Consider the following 14989-nt stretch of genomic DNA (forward strand, 5'->3'; position numbering starts at 1 on the left):
TTATTTTGATGAGCACTGATGCACTGATTATACTTTCATTTTACATTACATTTTATTTATAAGTCGCCGGCTGATCTCATGGCTCTATTACAATACAGGGCCAAAAATATAAATAACATTAGAACTAACAATATACAAAATCGTCAGACATGTCATGACATACTGGTACAGAAGGACAAGAGGGTCCTGCTTCTGTGAGCTTACAATCAAATTGTCCATTTTTTTACCCTTTCTTACTTTACCTTCAAATCATGGCCTCATGTTCCAAAAATTAAAAAGTCTGGGTTTTCCTTATGTTTTACAGGTTATACATACTTCACTGATGTTCACCTTGGCATCATCATAGGATCAATTACTAAGCACTGATGTACAATAAAAACCTTTGATCTCCAATATGATGATCACATGCTTAGACATGGCTATGGGACACTTTGGGCAAATACATGGTGCGCCAATGCCTGACAGCGCCTCCCCCAACTAGCTTTCAGCTCAACGCGTGGAGCAGCACATGCATCATTTATCATCTGCTGGATCAATCTAAACTCTCCAGCTCAGTACTGGATGATATAGAAATGACACTGTGACCTATGTATTACACATTGCATTGGCATTCATCTTGGCATCACCATAGCAGAATCTTTCTGATCATGATTCTGGAATACGGAACTATGTATGCATGTTCCGGAACAGGTGTCATCTTTAGAAGTGGATTCCATAATCCTATAATTAAGCATTCAAGTGTATTCCTGTAACTTTTGGGAGCTCCACATGGAAAGCTCTGAAATAGAAGTTCGGTTTAATGAAAATTAAATTCCATGTAGCAAAAATCAAACTGACTTATTGGCAAATTAGTATATAATAGGTAATCAAATCTGCACAAGAGAGAACATCTTTTTTAGCGCTGCCTGATTTCTGCTTATCCCGAATTTGTTTCCTATCTTTGAACAACAAAGACCAGAGATGATGTTTACATGTATGAGAACGCAAAACAAACACAGTTGTATGATACAATTGACAAAGAGAATTGAAAAGGAGAAGCAGTTGTGCCCCTGAGGATATATCTGCAGAGATGAAGGCCTCCTGTGGGGGCTTCACTGGGCAGTGGCTTGATTTAAGTAACTGTATTAGTCAGCCTGAGGCCGATTCAAGGCTTTGAAGGGAGCATTATTATTGGAGAGAGATCTAGATCACAGGTAGTTTTAGATGGGAGTAAAGTTTGTTGAAGTGCACTCAATACATGTATGTTGCTTTTCAACGAAAAGATGAAAACGCAATAACACATCTTTATTATTGTTATGATATCATATATCAGGTTTTCCATCTTGTCCCTTTAACCTACATAGAACAGCTGAGGGCCTTTTAAAGACTAAAAGTTGAATCGCCTCCCAGCATATGCTTCACCAAGGGAAATCAAATATAGACTTCTAGCTGTTATTAAACAACAGCTACCATGAAACTCTTCCATTTACCCACAATCACGAGACGTAGTTGGTTATGGGGGCTATTGTTTAGGAGGCCAGCATGGCATGAAAAGATCTTCCTTTTAGAATAGTTCTGTACCACCAGAAGATCTGTGTTAAACTACTTTGGGCTCTGCTATAAAATCATAATAAGAGGTGGTGTTAGTCTGTGGTATTGTAGCTGTGGTGGGATAAATTTCATATCTGCTAGCCATGCTGTTGTGGGCATACCTACGAGTTTGACCCAGAGTCTCAAGATAAAACCCTTCTTTCTTGGGTCAGTTTCTTCTTTCTAAGGCTGGAGGAGCGGTGTTTGGCCAAGCCCACTCCCCATCCACTAATCCACCTACTCACACCCACTTGCCTCATACTAATGTCTTTCTGGGGCTAGCCCCGCATCTGTGCTCATCCATGCATATATAGCCTTAATCCTTTCCCAAGCCACACCCCCAGAGGAGCGACAGCCCCAGGTAGCCTACCCTGGAAAGTTCCCAGGTATGGTTATGTTTTTTCTCATAATATTTGATTCACAAAACAAGCACATTTTGCCATCTAAGGTGATGTAAAGTAGGTAAAGCTGTTATTAAATATTGGCAAATATGGCCTTATCTAAGATGGACTTTTTGAAGGTAGCTGTTGTTTAATGACAGCTAGAAGTCTATATTTTGATTTCCCTTGGTGAAGCAGATGCTGGTCTGGTATCTCTTCAAAAAGTCCATCTTGCCTCCTTTTCTTGTTCTTGTCAAGAAGGCCAGTCATACCATATGGGTGATCAAATGTGGTTGTCTAGGACACTAAGGGGACACAATTGCCATGAAATGACTTCTTATGTTGGCAAACAAATGATTCATGGAGGATAGTACCAGAGGTGTAGACATAGTTTGCCAAGGGGACTAGAGACCCTATGGCTGGCCTTATGAGTCCTCTAACTGTGACAGCTGCTAAGGCCACATCACTTATGTGTATTATGTCCTCGAGACTCCCTTTGTCGCTTTAGGAAAGAGAGTTTGTGTTCTTTGGCAGGCATTACAGGCTGATAGAGGTTTTGTGGACTATATTTATTAGATTTGTATCATTTAACAAGAACCTTCATATTACATCACACAAGAATATTGCTTCATCATGGGGATTGCAGACTGTTATTGTCTGTGACCTGACTACATAGAATCAGGTCACCAAATTTTACATTTTCAACATTGTGATGTATTTTCTCTCTCGGTTTTCTAAATCATACAAACATTATTTGTACTTTAATAATAATACTTTTTTAAGGCAGTATTTTCGCATCAAGCACACTTAGACATAGCCTGTGCTTTCAAATGTGTAATTGAGTTAAGATTTTGAAATTATTAGTTTGACGTTTTGGCCTAAAAATGAACCCCTACATTAAAGATTCCATCTAAAAAATGGTTCCGTTTGTAATATAGCAGCAAAAGTTCAGCCTTTTTAATATAAAGTAAACAAATTAACGGTGCACATAATGAAAAGCAAAGGGGAATATATAATACCCTGTTGAATTATGCAAACGCACTTTAACCCCTTTTGATATCATAATGTGATTCATGCATTAATCCTTTAAGATTCACAAAATAATTTAATATGTTGTGTTATAATGCTTAATGGGACACCAAGGCACTTGTTTTCACTGTTTACCTCGCTAATGCCCTTCATTCAATGAAGAGAGCAACTCACTGGATTTGCTCCTATCTTCTTTGCTGAAACATAGGAGAGTGGTTGGGGCCAAGGATAGGCGGTTATCGGCACGCTTAGTTTCTTCGCAACTCATATGACTGATGGAAGATGTAGTCTGTAACAGTTTAACTAGGTTCTTCCATAATATATTGTCTACATTTCCTAAAAAAAATAGAATAACGGCAAAGAGCAAAATCCACTTTTTGAAGTGAGACAAGACCTTCGTAGCATGGTTCCATCACGTATCACATACTACAAGGTCTTCTCAGGCCATGCTGGACCCTAGTACAACTGATCCTCCACCTGCTACAAAACAAAACATTATTCAAAATCTCAATCCACATGAGGCCTATTGACCGCAAAGAAGAAACACTTTTTTTTTCTTCTGGAGATTCATTTCCTAATTGCTGGAGGATTATTGTTAGCTAAATGAATCAGTAGATTTTTCATACTTTTCAACTGCAGGTAATTTTTTTCATAATGAATCTTTAATGAAAATTGCTGTTCTTATGAGAGCATTTTTTCTCACTTGTTAAAACCAAAAGCCCTCATTGAAATGTGCTTAGCATAATAGCTTAATAACCAGTATTCGTTCCTCTCTGGCTGATAGGATCCAAATGAAGGACACAGACCTTGGAAATTTGGGACAAGAGTCTAATATCGCAAACATAAAACTGTAATAGGGAAGATGTGTGAATTTCTATCATTGGTATGTTTAACATTTGCCAGACATTTCTTTACTCAATACTCTCGGTGCAAATAAATTACTTCACAAAGCATAACAGGTCAGTGAAAGGGTAGAAATACATTTTAATCATCTTTCTTAATCACACGGGGAGAATGAGTGGAGAAGCAATCAGCTCCTAAATAAAATGAAAGAAAAATAAATGAAGGAAACTGTTACCTCGGGCGTACTTTTCTCTGATGTACCTTTGATTCTACTATTTTTTTTTTTTGGAGGGAATCTACAGATCCACCTCCGCCCTGCCTAAAATCTGTATCCTTTGAATATTTTACAAGGAGAGGTGAAGAAAAATCCTTGCAAAGGCTATCTTAATGCCTGCAGGGGCTGCTTGTGTTAAGGCAAAATCTGAATACAGAACCAGTTCTTGGTTTTGAAGCTTCAAAGATACATTTCTTCAAACTGCGTGGGATTGTTGTCATACTTCGGTATACATAGGGTGTGATAACCACATACATAGAATTGGAGAAGTTCCACAGTGGTCCAGAGTTGGCTCAGGTATAGACTTTGTAAAGCATTGTTGGGGGTTGTATTGCAAAAGAAAAGCACCTTGACTGATGAGTATAACTTCTAACCGAGTCTAGCTAAAAATATATTAGGAGTTGGGACAACGCGTCACTTTAATTTACAAAATGTCTCGCTGAAATCATCGTAGGCATTTAACAGACCATGTTTATATCACAATCTATTCTAATGTGTTGTTATACATAAAAGTCACCAGTTAAACTATTTATCAGGGAGACTTTTGGAACAACGCTTGGCTATGCGTTAACACATGTATAGGGTATTAGAAACCTGTTCTTGAACTGTTGCATAAGATGCTTGTGATGTACTAGTCACAGATACTGGGAAAAGGTTCTTCTCACAAGTCTCCTTGGAGATGAGAAAGCCCATCTTCAGATGTGTCATATATTGTAGTTATACCCAATATCTTTTTACAGCAATCTGTAAAGCAAAGTATTTTTTCACTAAAAAGGCTGCTTGATTTCAGTAGAGTAGTAGAGACATGTCTTACAACACGTGCACATATTACATAGATATTGGAATAATGTGTTATAGGCACGGAAAAGCTAATTCAACACTGGCCAAATGTTGGGTAGGCTGCTGGCTGATAATGCTAATGATCAGGTGCTGTAGTGTGTGTGTGACTGTTGGCCATATTCACGTAGACACAAGCTGTGAGAGTATAAAAATATAACTTGTGGCCACTTGTGCGTCACTGAGTGGCTGCTGGCCTTAAAGTGACAGGACCACTTTTCATCCCAGACCCAGTGTGTTTACATTTTCCCCAAGTAGTATGCACAACACATAGAAAGACTTCTCATTCTGATACAAAATGACTGTGCCATCATTAGTGGGCTCATGCTAAACACCTTCCATGTCAATTTCAGATATAAAAATAAAATTTAAAGCACTCTGCTGTAACCACTGTTTAAACTGCTATGACAATGTCCTGCAAGTCATCAGTCTCAAAAGCTGGAGGTCTTCATTAACATTTTCTAATCAACAAGTATTTTATAAATAATGCTAGAGACATCTTGTGTGATTTTTTTACAGCAACCCAGCACCAATGTATTTTCCTATGTTACATTTAAGGCTTATTCCCTATACAATAAATTGTGGCTGAGTTGAAAGCATTTTGTTTCTCCTTGAAGAAAGGCCAAGTTGGCTCTGTATAACGCATCACTCACATGTCTTTTTATCTCATCTCAACTCACCTTATCTTTTGTTATTTTGAAGATGCCGTGCCTGATATTAATTGTTAACTCATATACTACATAAAATTTCACATATTTAATCCATATACACAATGGTTAGATTTGATCCTTGTTCAGCCAATAAAAATACTTTTTTTTTTTTTACAGCAAAAATAAGGTTCCGTGAAAAATATTATTTAAAACATTTTTCTTTTTTCTTAAATGTGCATTCCTGTGTATAGCCTGCTAGGCAGTGAAATCTTACTAAAAAAATTCCAATTAAATATTACAAACACACCTGATTATGATAAATTTAACATAACACACAGTCCAGCCTGTTAAAAAGTTATATTCAATTTTATTTTTCTTTAATACTTGAAATTTGGTTTCTTTATAGCCTTAAATTATTATTATTTAGCAATCTTGCATTCTGTGTCTCGTGAAATGAATATATTTCTCTGCTGTATCTCATCCAATAAAGCTTGGAGTGCTGTTAAACTGTTATTTTAAATTGCCTATGCGCTTTTAAATGTATGTAATTAAATTATCATCTCCGAATGAGAGATTATATTGAAAATCAAGGGCTGAACGGCCATTACCACCAAAAGCCTGGGAAATAACTGCCTTATTATAGAATGTAAGGGCAGAGACTCTCCAGAGCTGAGACCAGTAGAATTTTATCAATTCCTGCTCATTACCTGAGCATCCAAGAGAGGACCTAATCACATTGTCCTGTGTAATATATTGTGTGCACGTGTGTGTAACAAATGTGTAAGATATGATATATATATTTTAATCAACATTACAATCATGTGTGCATAATTATCCTTATTACAGGACAGTAGTCATGCTACAATCTTCTAATATCATTTGTAGTCGCCCATAGCTAGATGTTGGGTAAACCCCTGTTTTTGTCCTGTAAAGTGTAGACAAATCCTAATGTAGCTCACTCAGGGCCAGACTGGGAATGAAAAGCAGCCCTGGAATCATTTGGAGAGCAGCCCCATATAGTTTACCTCGCGGTCGAGCTCTTATACCCACACGCACCTCTTATACACACCCGAGTCACACTATTTGCCATACAAATAACTCTAAAACATTCTTTTTATCACATTATTTGTATTAAAATGCCAGAAGGCAAAAGTGTTAAAAGGCCCTAATAAATGAAATACATTAGACATAATGGGATCAAAACATTTGCTACTGCAAACATTTTTAAATGAAAAAGTTAAATTTTTTGTTTTTATTTCCTTTTATTTGCCAACCTGACACCCCAGTTATGTCACTCTGCCCCCGGAAATGCCTTATACCCCCTATATGCCACTCTGCCTCCCTGATATGCCTTATACCTTCCTATATGCCACTCTGCCCCATGATATGCATTTTAACCCCCTATATACCACTATGCCTCCAGAAATGCCTTATACCCCCTATATGCGGCTGTTATGAATGTTGGTCTGCCGGCCGCCCAGCCCACCAGGAAATTTCCCGGTATCCCGGTCGGCCAGTCCGGCCCTGAGCTCACTGGTTGAATAGCAGTAGAAGAAGACCTATAGATTAGATGCTCTCCAAATCGTTAATGGTGCAGAACCCCACAGCTCAAATAATGTTTTGTGTATGCAGAACAGTGCCCCTAAAGTGGTGGTGTTAGATATATTTGAGTGAACTGGTCAACATGTGGTTCCATGCTGTCTTTAGACATAAAGGGGCCCGGGAGAAGCAATCCTTTTGACCCCCCACCAGTTGCTTTAAACCATTATAAAGTCATTGTACATAGGCACTTACTTGACCATTCCACCAACCCAATTGTACCTGCGTGGAGGTCTGTGCAGCTAATGGCACAGACCTCTCCTCTAATGCTGCTTCATGCTGTTGCTTTCGGGGATATGATGTCATATCTTCAACAGCAGGTGGTGGGTAGGACTCAAGGGAGAAAGCATTAAGAGGCAACATTGCGGACAGGTGTATACACCGCAACCTCAGGACTGTGGAGGCTGTTGAGGGGCCCCTTTTGTCCTGTGTAAAAGAACTGGGTAGTTCCCCAAAGTAATATGGAACTGGGCATAGCCTTTAGTGGACTTAAAGTTTTATAATAGTACCCCATCATTATTTTTATCCTAGATACACAATGATACTTTATTACTGAAGCTTGAGTTTTTCTTGGGACATACGATTTCTGTTTTATTTCGGACAACGGTCACAGCAAAGAAAGCCATTGTGGCTTGCAAAAATTCTCCCACTAGAATGAAAAAAGAAAAACACTTAACACAACAACCCTACACGTTATTTTATAGAGACAATTCTCCAATGCCTTTCTAAAGCAAAATGCTCTTGATTTCAGTTAATTCTGCTTCCCATGCAGAACTATTCATACATAGCACAATCCAGTCCCATTAGAATTTGTTATAAAAAAACTAAATTAAGAGTATTTCCATTTTATTACAAAAGAAGAGTTCAATAGTTTAATTTTTTTAACCAAGATCTCTTGTATTAAGGTAAATTACATTGCTTCTCTATTACTGGCTTTGTTAATTGTCAAGCAATAAGAGTTTATGCACTCATCCAAAACAGTAGAAAATGTCCCATAATGTTACAAAACAAAACCTGACAAAGCACAATAATCTTTGGTTTATTGACGTGCCTGGCTGCAGAAAGAAGATCACTATAGAGCTTTTCTGGAAAATTAAGTACTCAGAGAGCAATGCTGGGAGCTGCAATGACAGGGATCGGGGTTTACTGATTCAAAGAAATAATGAAACAGAGCCGACGCTCTTGGGTTTAACCCTCCAAGTGCTGACAGCCACGTGAATGATTAAGTACTTTATATATTGGAGCAGGGCTAAATTGTTACCAATGTCCTTAAGTTCTGCTAACAGAATCACTAAAAGCATATATAGAAATACTTAACTTAGGGAACTGACTTAGCCTTCTGACCTTATATTTTCGACTATAATAACTTACGTTTTTGGCTGTGAGTATAGGGTTTGTCAGTATTAAATAGTGACTTTTAAACATATATATATATATATATATATATATATATATATATCTATATCTATATATATATATCTATATATATATATATATATATATATATATATAAACATATTTAACCATGCCCAGACTGGCTTTCAATTTGGTGCCAATTGCATTTCCTACAACAGATCTTGACCTTTAGCTGGATTGATACACATACTAAGAGCATTGTGTGTGTACCAAGAAGGGCTAGTGCTGATCTTTATCCCCAGAACCTGATTTCTAATTTTGCATGGCAATTTATACATTTCACATCTGCATCAAGAGGATCAAGGCACAATAAAATATAGCTCCCCTCCACTACTGTCCCTGAAGTATATCCCCAAGTACAACATGGAAATTACAAAATGTTTTCCTAGTAAGTTGGCATTTTTTTTTATATATTTTTTTTTTATATTTAGGTATTCATTTATAACCAATGCGTTCTTAGTATGTAACAATACACCTTGCCAGGCAAGAATTAAGTAAATAAAGAGTTCTTATAAGAAATAATACTATTTTTACACCAGTTTGTTTTTCATTGGTCGAAAAAATACTAGGGTTAATTTTGGTTGCTTCTAATTCTTTCGCAAGAAGTGGAAGGAAAAAAGTCCATTGTGAAAAATATATTTAAAAAAATTCAGACTGTCACAATATGTGGGTTACAATTATGAAAATTGTCTTCTTCTTAGGCAGTAGAGCTTCTCTAACCAAACATATTCACATCATGAAACAAAGAGAAGGATTTAACTACTGGATACAGACTTTCTTAATGCAGTAAAGTCAAGCTGCCATATAGCAATGCCAGATTTAATTTGCCTTGAAATAAAGTATCTACCGCTAGCAGCTCTGGAAAAATTATAATGAACTCATGAATATTATGATTAATGTGAAGTTCGATCTAAATTGTATTCATCTGCTTATTAAGATGGTGTTTTACACCTGCATTTACTCAGGTGATGAAGGAGTTAAAACTCCAAACAGGATTTTGAATAATGCTGGTGTTCAGGAGCTTATTAAATCAGAAAAGAACAGATACAGGTTGAAATGTAAACTCCAAATGCACCTTGGAAAGGCACCTACAAGGTGAGGAATCTTTTGTACAATGGAGATAATCTGAATGATAACCCCAGTGATGCAAATTCAATTTTTATTATTTATTGTTTTCTATAGCGCCATCATATTCCACAGTGCTGTACAATTGGTAAACAGGACATAACAAGTAGTGTGTAACATAATAATTTGACAGAAACAACAAGCAAGGAGGGCCCTGCTCAAACAAGCTTACAACCAAGTGTGAATAAATCCAGGGGATATTCTCAGAATAGGCTACCGGGAACTCTTCTGTTTCTGAAACGGCAGGGGCAGCACCAACTATGTGTAGAGATTGAGCTAGCCACATGTAAGGCTAGCACCAGATAGCCTTTTGTGGGTGGAGAGCAGAAGGAAAGTAGGTGCCAATCGGGCAAAGCCAAACACCCTTCCTCTGTCTGCAGAAAAAGGAAACTGGAGAGTTCCTAAATATGAGGACATGTGTAGCAAGCCAGAGTTCGGAAGCAGAGCCAAAATCATAAACACAGACTTTGGCTTAATTCTATGATCCTGAATCCAGAGCAAAAGCCAACTGTTTTAGGCCTCATCAGGTCGCCCAATATGACTGTTTGCTACCATGGCAACCTACGTTGCAAAAAGAAAAAAAACATTGACATTAAGGTGTTTCCATGCAAATCAATAGAAGCACTTTCTAACCTGTTTGAAATCTCATACATGCCAGCTCTTAAGTTGGTTAGAAGTGAGTATTGCCATAGGTGCACTCTGGTAAGCAGGAGGTTAATTCAGTTGACCACATCTCCTACAAGCCAAAAAACAGGGGATAGGGTGGGGGTCAAGGAAAATAGAGCAGATGCACAGGAGGTATTCTGATTAATTATCATACATTTGCAACAGGAAAAAAACAACATTAATTTCAAATGTCTGACCCTCATCTATAGCGCCTTAACATCTCTGCACCCCCCTCAAATCTCTACCCTCACATCCAAACAGACCCCTGAGCTCTATTTTCACCCCTCCCATGACTTGCATTTCTCCCCAACCTTTATTTCGTCTTCTCAGTTGTTCAGAATTTCACATGTGCTGTAATACTTCTCTGGAATTCCATACCCAGTTTTGTGAAGCTTTCTCCCTTTTATGCTAATTTAAAAAGTCCTCTAGAAACCTACCTTTTTCTGAGAAGCATATAACCTTTCCTGCTGTCATTCTAAACTTGCATACTAATCAAGCCATATAAAGATCAAAAAGAGGTCAAAAAAGGCTGCGCTTAAAATAACAGATATGAGATAACCAATAATAGTTAACAAGCTGCTATGGTGAGAAGCTCTTAAAAGTGCATATAAAAACTCCCCCAACTAAATATGCAATAGTACAAATGTAAAACAGTAAAAAGAATATTTCTCTAAACAAGCGCTTATAAAATATTAAATCTATAGATTATAAAGTACCATATTGGCTCGATTATAGGCCGCACCCGAATATAGGCCACACCCTAAAAGTTAGGTGCTTTTCTAAAGAAAAAATGTTTCTGCCACTCTGCCCTCCCCCGAGACATGCTGCCACTCTGTGGCCCCCCGAAACATGCTGCCAAGATGTGCCCCCCCACCCCTAGACTTATCAAAGCATTCTCCCGGTGTCTTGCGGTGAACGTCTGTGCGATGCGCTTAGACAATCTCCCATGCCGGCACTCCCCTGTGGAAAGTGCCAGCAGGGGAGGCTGTCTCATCGCATCGGAGAGTAGGATGCAGGTCCTCTGCAGGGCTGCGGGGGATCTGTATCCTAACCCTGCTGCCTGCCCGGCGCCCGGAACTGCATGTCCCGGGCGTCGGGCGATACGAATTGCGCTAGACCCCGAATATAGGCCGCACCCCCACTTTAAAGACTTAAAGTGGGGGGAAAAAAGTGTGGCCTATATTCGGGCAAATACGGTAATACTAATCAAGCCACCTGCAAGAAAAAAACTTCTAACTTTGTCATCCTTGCTTCAATCAATTCATCCTCCTCTTAGCAGCCCTCCTACTGACTCAATTCCCCCCTCAACCACTGACTAGTTTGTAAGCTTGCAAGAGCAGGGCATTCTCTGGACCAGTATGGGTTAATGTGTGTTTTTTACTAGCTCTTACTATAACAACATGTGCAAACTATAGATCAACTATACATTAGCTAGCAGTCTGTCGGGACACTTTTTGTATTGTTGATGGAATGGTAGCAGGCGGCCATTGTAGTCTGCCTGCTCCATGCATTGATTGGTGGCTTTAGGCAGCAATCTATATTTATTTATTTATTTTCAGCATTTCTGAGGCTGCTAATCACTCTCCGACCGATGAGCAGTACTCATGCCACATGAACTGAGACTTGCCTTTAGTGTAAATGTGAGGCTTCCATAAAGTGAGCCTTGCACAATCATGCTCAAAAGTTACACAATTTAGCAACTCACCAATTTGAGAGCTTGGTATATATAGATAGGCAAGTGCCTTACGCCAATCAAATATTCAAATAGGTCCGTTCTAAACCATGCCCCTCTTTCAATAATAAATAATAGGCGTGATCAAAACTTTATTCTTGTTCAGCCCCACTCCATATGGTCTGAGACATTTTGTCCATAGGGTGTCATGCCCTGAAGCATTTATTTATAGACTGTCTAGTAATATCCAAAAACCTTTGCGCAGTTTGTGGGTGACACCATATCAAGTGCATCCATATTCAAGATCTTCCCAGGGACAGCTAGTTGGGGCAGGGTTAGCCCTAGACATTCTTTAGTGGGAGTGAACTTGGTGGGAGCAGGGAAACAGAGGCAGAGCTTCACTCCCAGGTATGAATACAAAATGGTAAATATATACCAATATATTTATAACAAACATACATACATATATGCTGTATGTTTTCAATGGTTAAGGTCTTCTGAGACATGGTATACTGATTGTAATAAAGAAATTCACTCTGCAGCTGTATTTAAGCGTCATTGCTATTATCCTCAGAGAAAGCTATCATTTTTATTTGGTGTACCGATATCTTTTAAAAAAAAGAATACTTACCATGATTAACTACAACCACTATAAAATTCTGTACTTTTTGGTATTCAAATGATATAATAATCAAAGCTTACTCGAAATGATAAATGGTATATTTTAATTCTGCGGAAGGAGTTAATCCTAAAGCCAAGGGAATCACTTTACTCCCTCAATTTATCTCTCCCTACCACTACAATTTAAACATTAGAATATAGATATATGGTATGTCCCACATAATGTTTTATTAACCAATTATCATCAGTTACATTTTGCTTAGAGCCTGTCCTGTAAATTATACTTGTCCTATATTGTTAAGCATTGTATAGCGGTATTTTCCAAAATTTACTTCAAATATATATAGGCAGTGGGAGGGCATTCCAGAGGATAGGGGTAGCCTTTGAGAAGTCTTGTACACATGCATGAGACCTAGAAATCAGAGGAGAGGACAGATGGAGGTCATCAGATGAATGGAGAGGCCGGTTAGGAGTGTATTTAGAAATGAGTGAGGAGATGTAAGTAGGGGAACTGCTATGAAGAGCTTTGAATGGAGACATTAGGGAAATTGATGAGGGAATGTTAGCATTAGAGGCAGGGAATATGTGAGGTTCAGTTTTTGAGAGATTAAGTTTTAGGAAATGTGCAGACATCAATTTAGAGACAGAAGCAAGGCAGTTAGTTGCATGGTCTAAGACAGAGGGAGAGAGAGATCAGGAGAGGATAGGTAGATCTGGGTATCATCAGCATATAGGTGGTAATGGAAGCCAAAGGATGAGATTAGTTTACCAAGTGAGGTAGTGTAAAGAGAGAACAGAAGGTGTCCTAGAACTGAGCCTTGGGGTACTCCAACTGATAGGGGAGGTGTTACTGGAAACAGAGATGCTGACGGAATGATCAGAAAGGTAGGATGCGAGCCAGGATAGAGCAGTGTCAAGAAGACTAAGATCACGGAGAGTTTAAAGCAAAAGAGGGTGGTCCATGGTATTAAAAGCAGTAGAAAGGGCAAGTAGGATTAGCATAGAGTAGAAGCCCTTGGATTTAGCAGTGAGTAAAGGGCGGTTCTTTATGAACGGAATTCATGATTGAAGATGGTTAGAATCAAGAAACGGAGTTGGGTATGGGAAGCTGGGAGGAAAGAGATAGAGAGATAGGAAGGTAGTTGGACAGATTGGTCGGGTCCAGGGAGAGCTTTTTCAAGATAGGAGTTTTGATAGCATACTTGAAGGAAGATGAGACAGATCTAATAGAGAGTGAGATGTTAAAGATATGATCTATTGTAGGGACCAATGAGAGAGACTGGATAAGGTGAGCAGGGATTGGATCAAGGAGACATGGTTGAACAAGATGAATGAAGAACAGTATAAACCCCATCTTCGATAGGAGACAATGTATTAAATGTAGGGAAGGAAAATGAGTTCAGGGGGTTGAGGGGTCAAAGGGAGGGGAAGGACAGGAGGGGACAATGCTGATAATTTATGCCTGAGAGTTGGCCTTGTCAAAAATAGTCAGATTAGTAGTTTAGGAGATTTTCCACTGTTACTGCATGATGGGTTTATTGAGAGAAATTATGCTACTGCCCAATGCTAGATCATGGCATTTACTGATGCCATCTCATTGTGACAAATGATGCTACCATTTTTATACACATTTGTAGGGAAAAAATACTGCGCCACTGGTTTAAAGCTGGAGTCGACAGCCATGGATTAACCCTTGCTACCTTTCAAACGTATATGCTCTTTTTATTAGTATCAAGAATCCATACAAAAATGGAAAACAGATGAAAAGATAACTAAAGTATATAGGAATGCATTTGTTTCATTAGACTTGTGCAAATGGACCACAAATGATTTCAACAAATGTTTCCTTGTCACTCACTCACACTCTATCACACTCTCTCTAACATTCCAATTCACTCTCTCTCACACTTGTATTCATTCACACCATTTTGTGGAAGTACTCCAAGAAGCCAGAATAATGCAGGCAGACTCGCGTTGAAAGAGAGTTGCAGAAATACTCTTTCTTCACAAATCCGCCTGCAATATTTTGGCCTCTTGGAATGTTTCTCCAAAAAGGCAGAGCCACGGCGCACACCATTAAGGGACAGCCTCTCCCGGGTTTCTCCAATTAAGTGAGAAGGTATATGCGGAGGTGCCGCCATTTTGCAAAAGTGCTCCAGGAGTCCTGGTTAACAGAGCTGATACCAGGAAGAAGCTGCTGAAGAAAAAAAACAGAAGAAGAAGGGGCAAGAGAAGAAACAGAGCTAGTGATAGTAAACAGAGCATTTTATTAAAAAAATTTTGTTAGGTTACTTTTTGTTTTTGGACA

This window comes from Spea bombifrons, chromosome 4, assembly GCF_027358695.1.
Source record: "Spea bombifrons isolate aSpeBom1 chromosome 4, aSpeBom1.2.pri, whole genome shotgun sequence".
Taxonomy (NCBI): Eukaryota; Metazoa; Chordata; class Amphibia; order Anura; family Pelobatidae; genus Spea; species Spea bombifrons.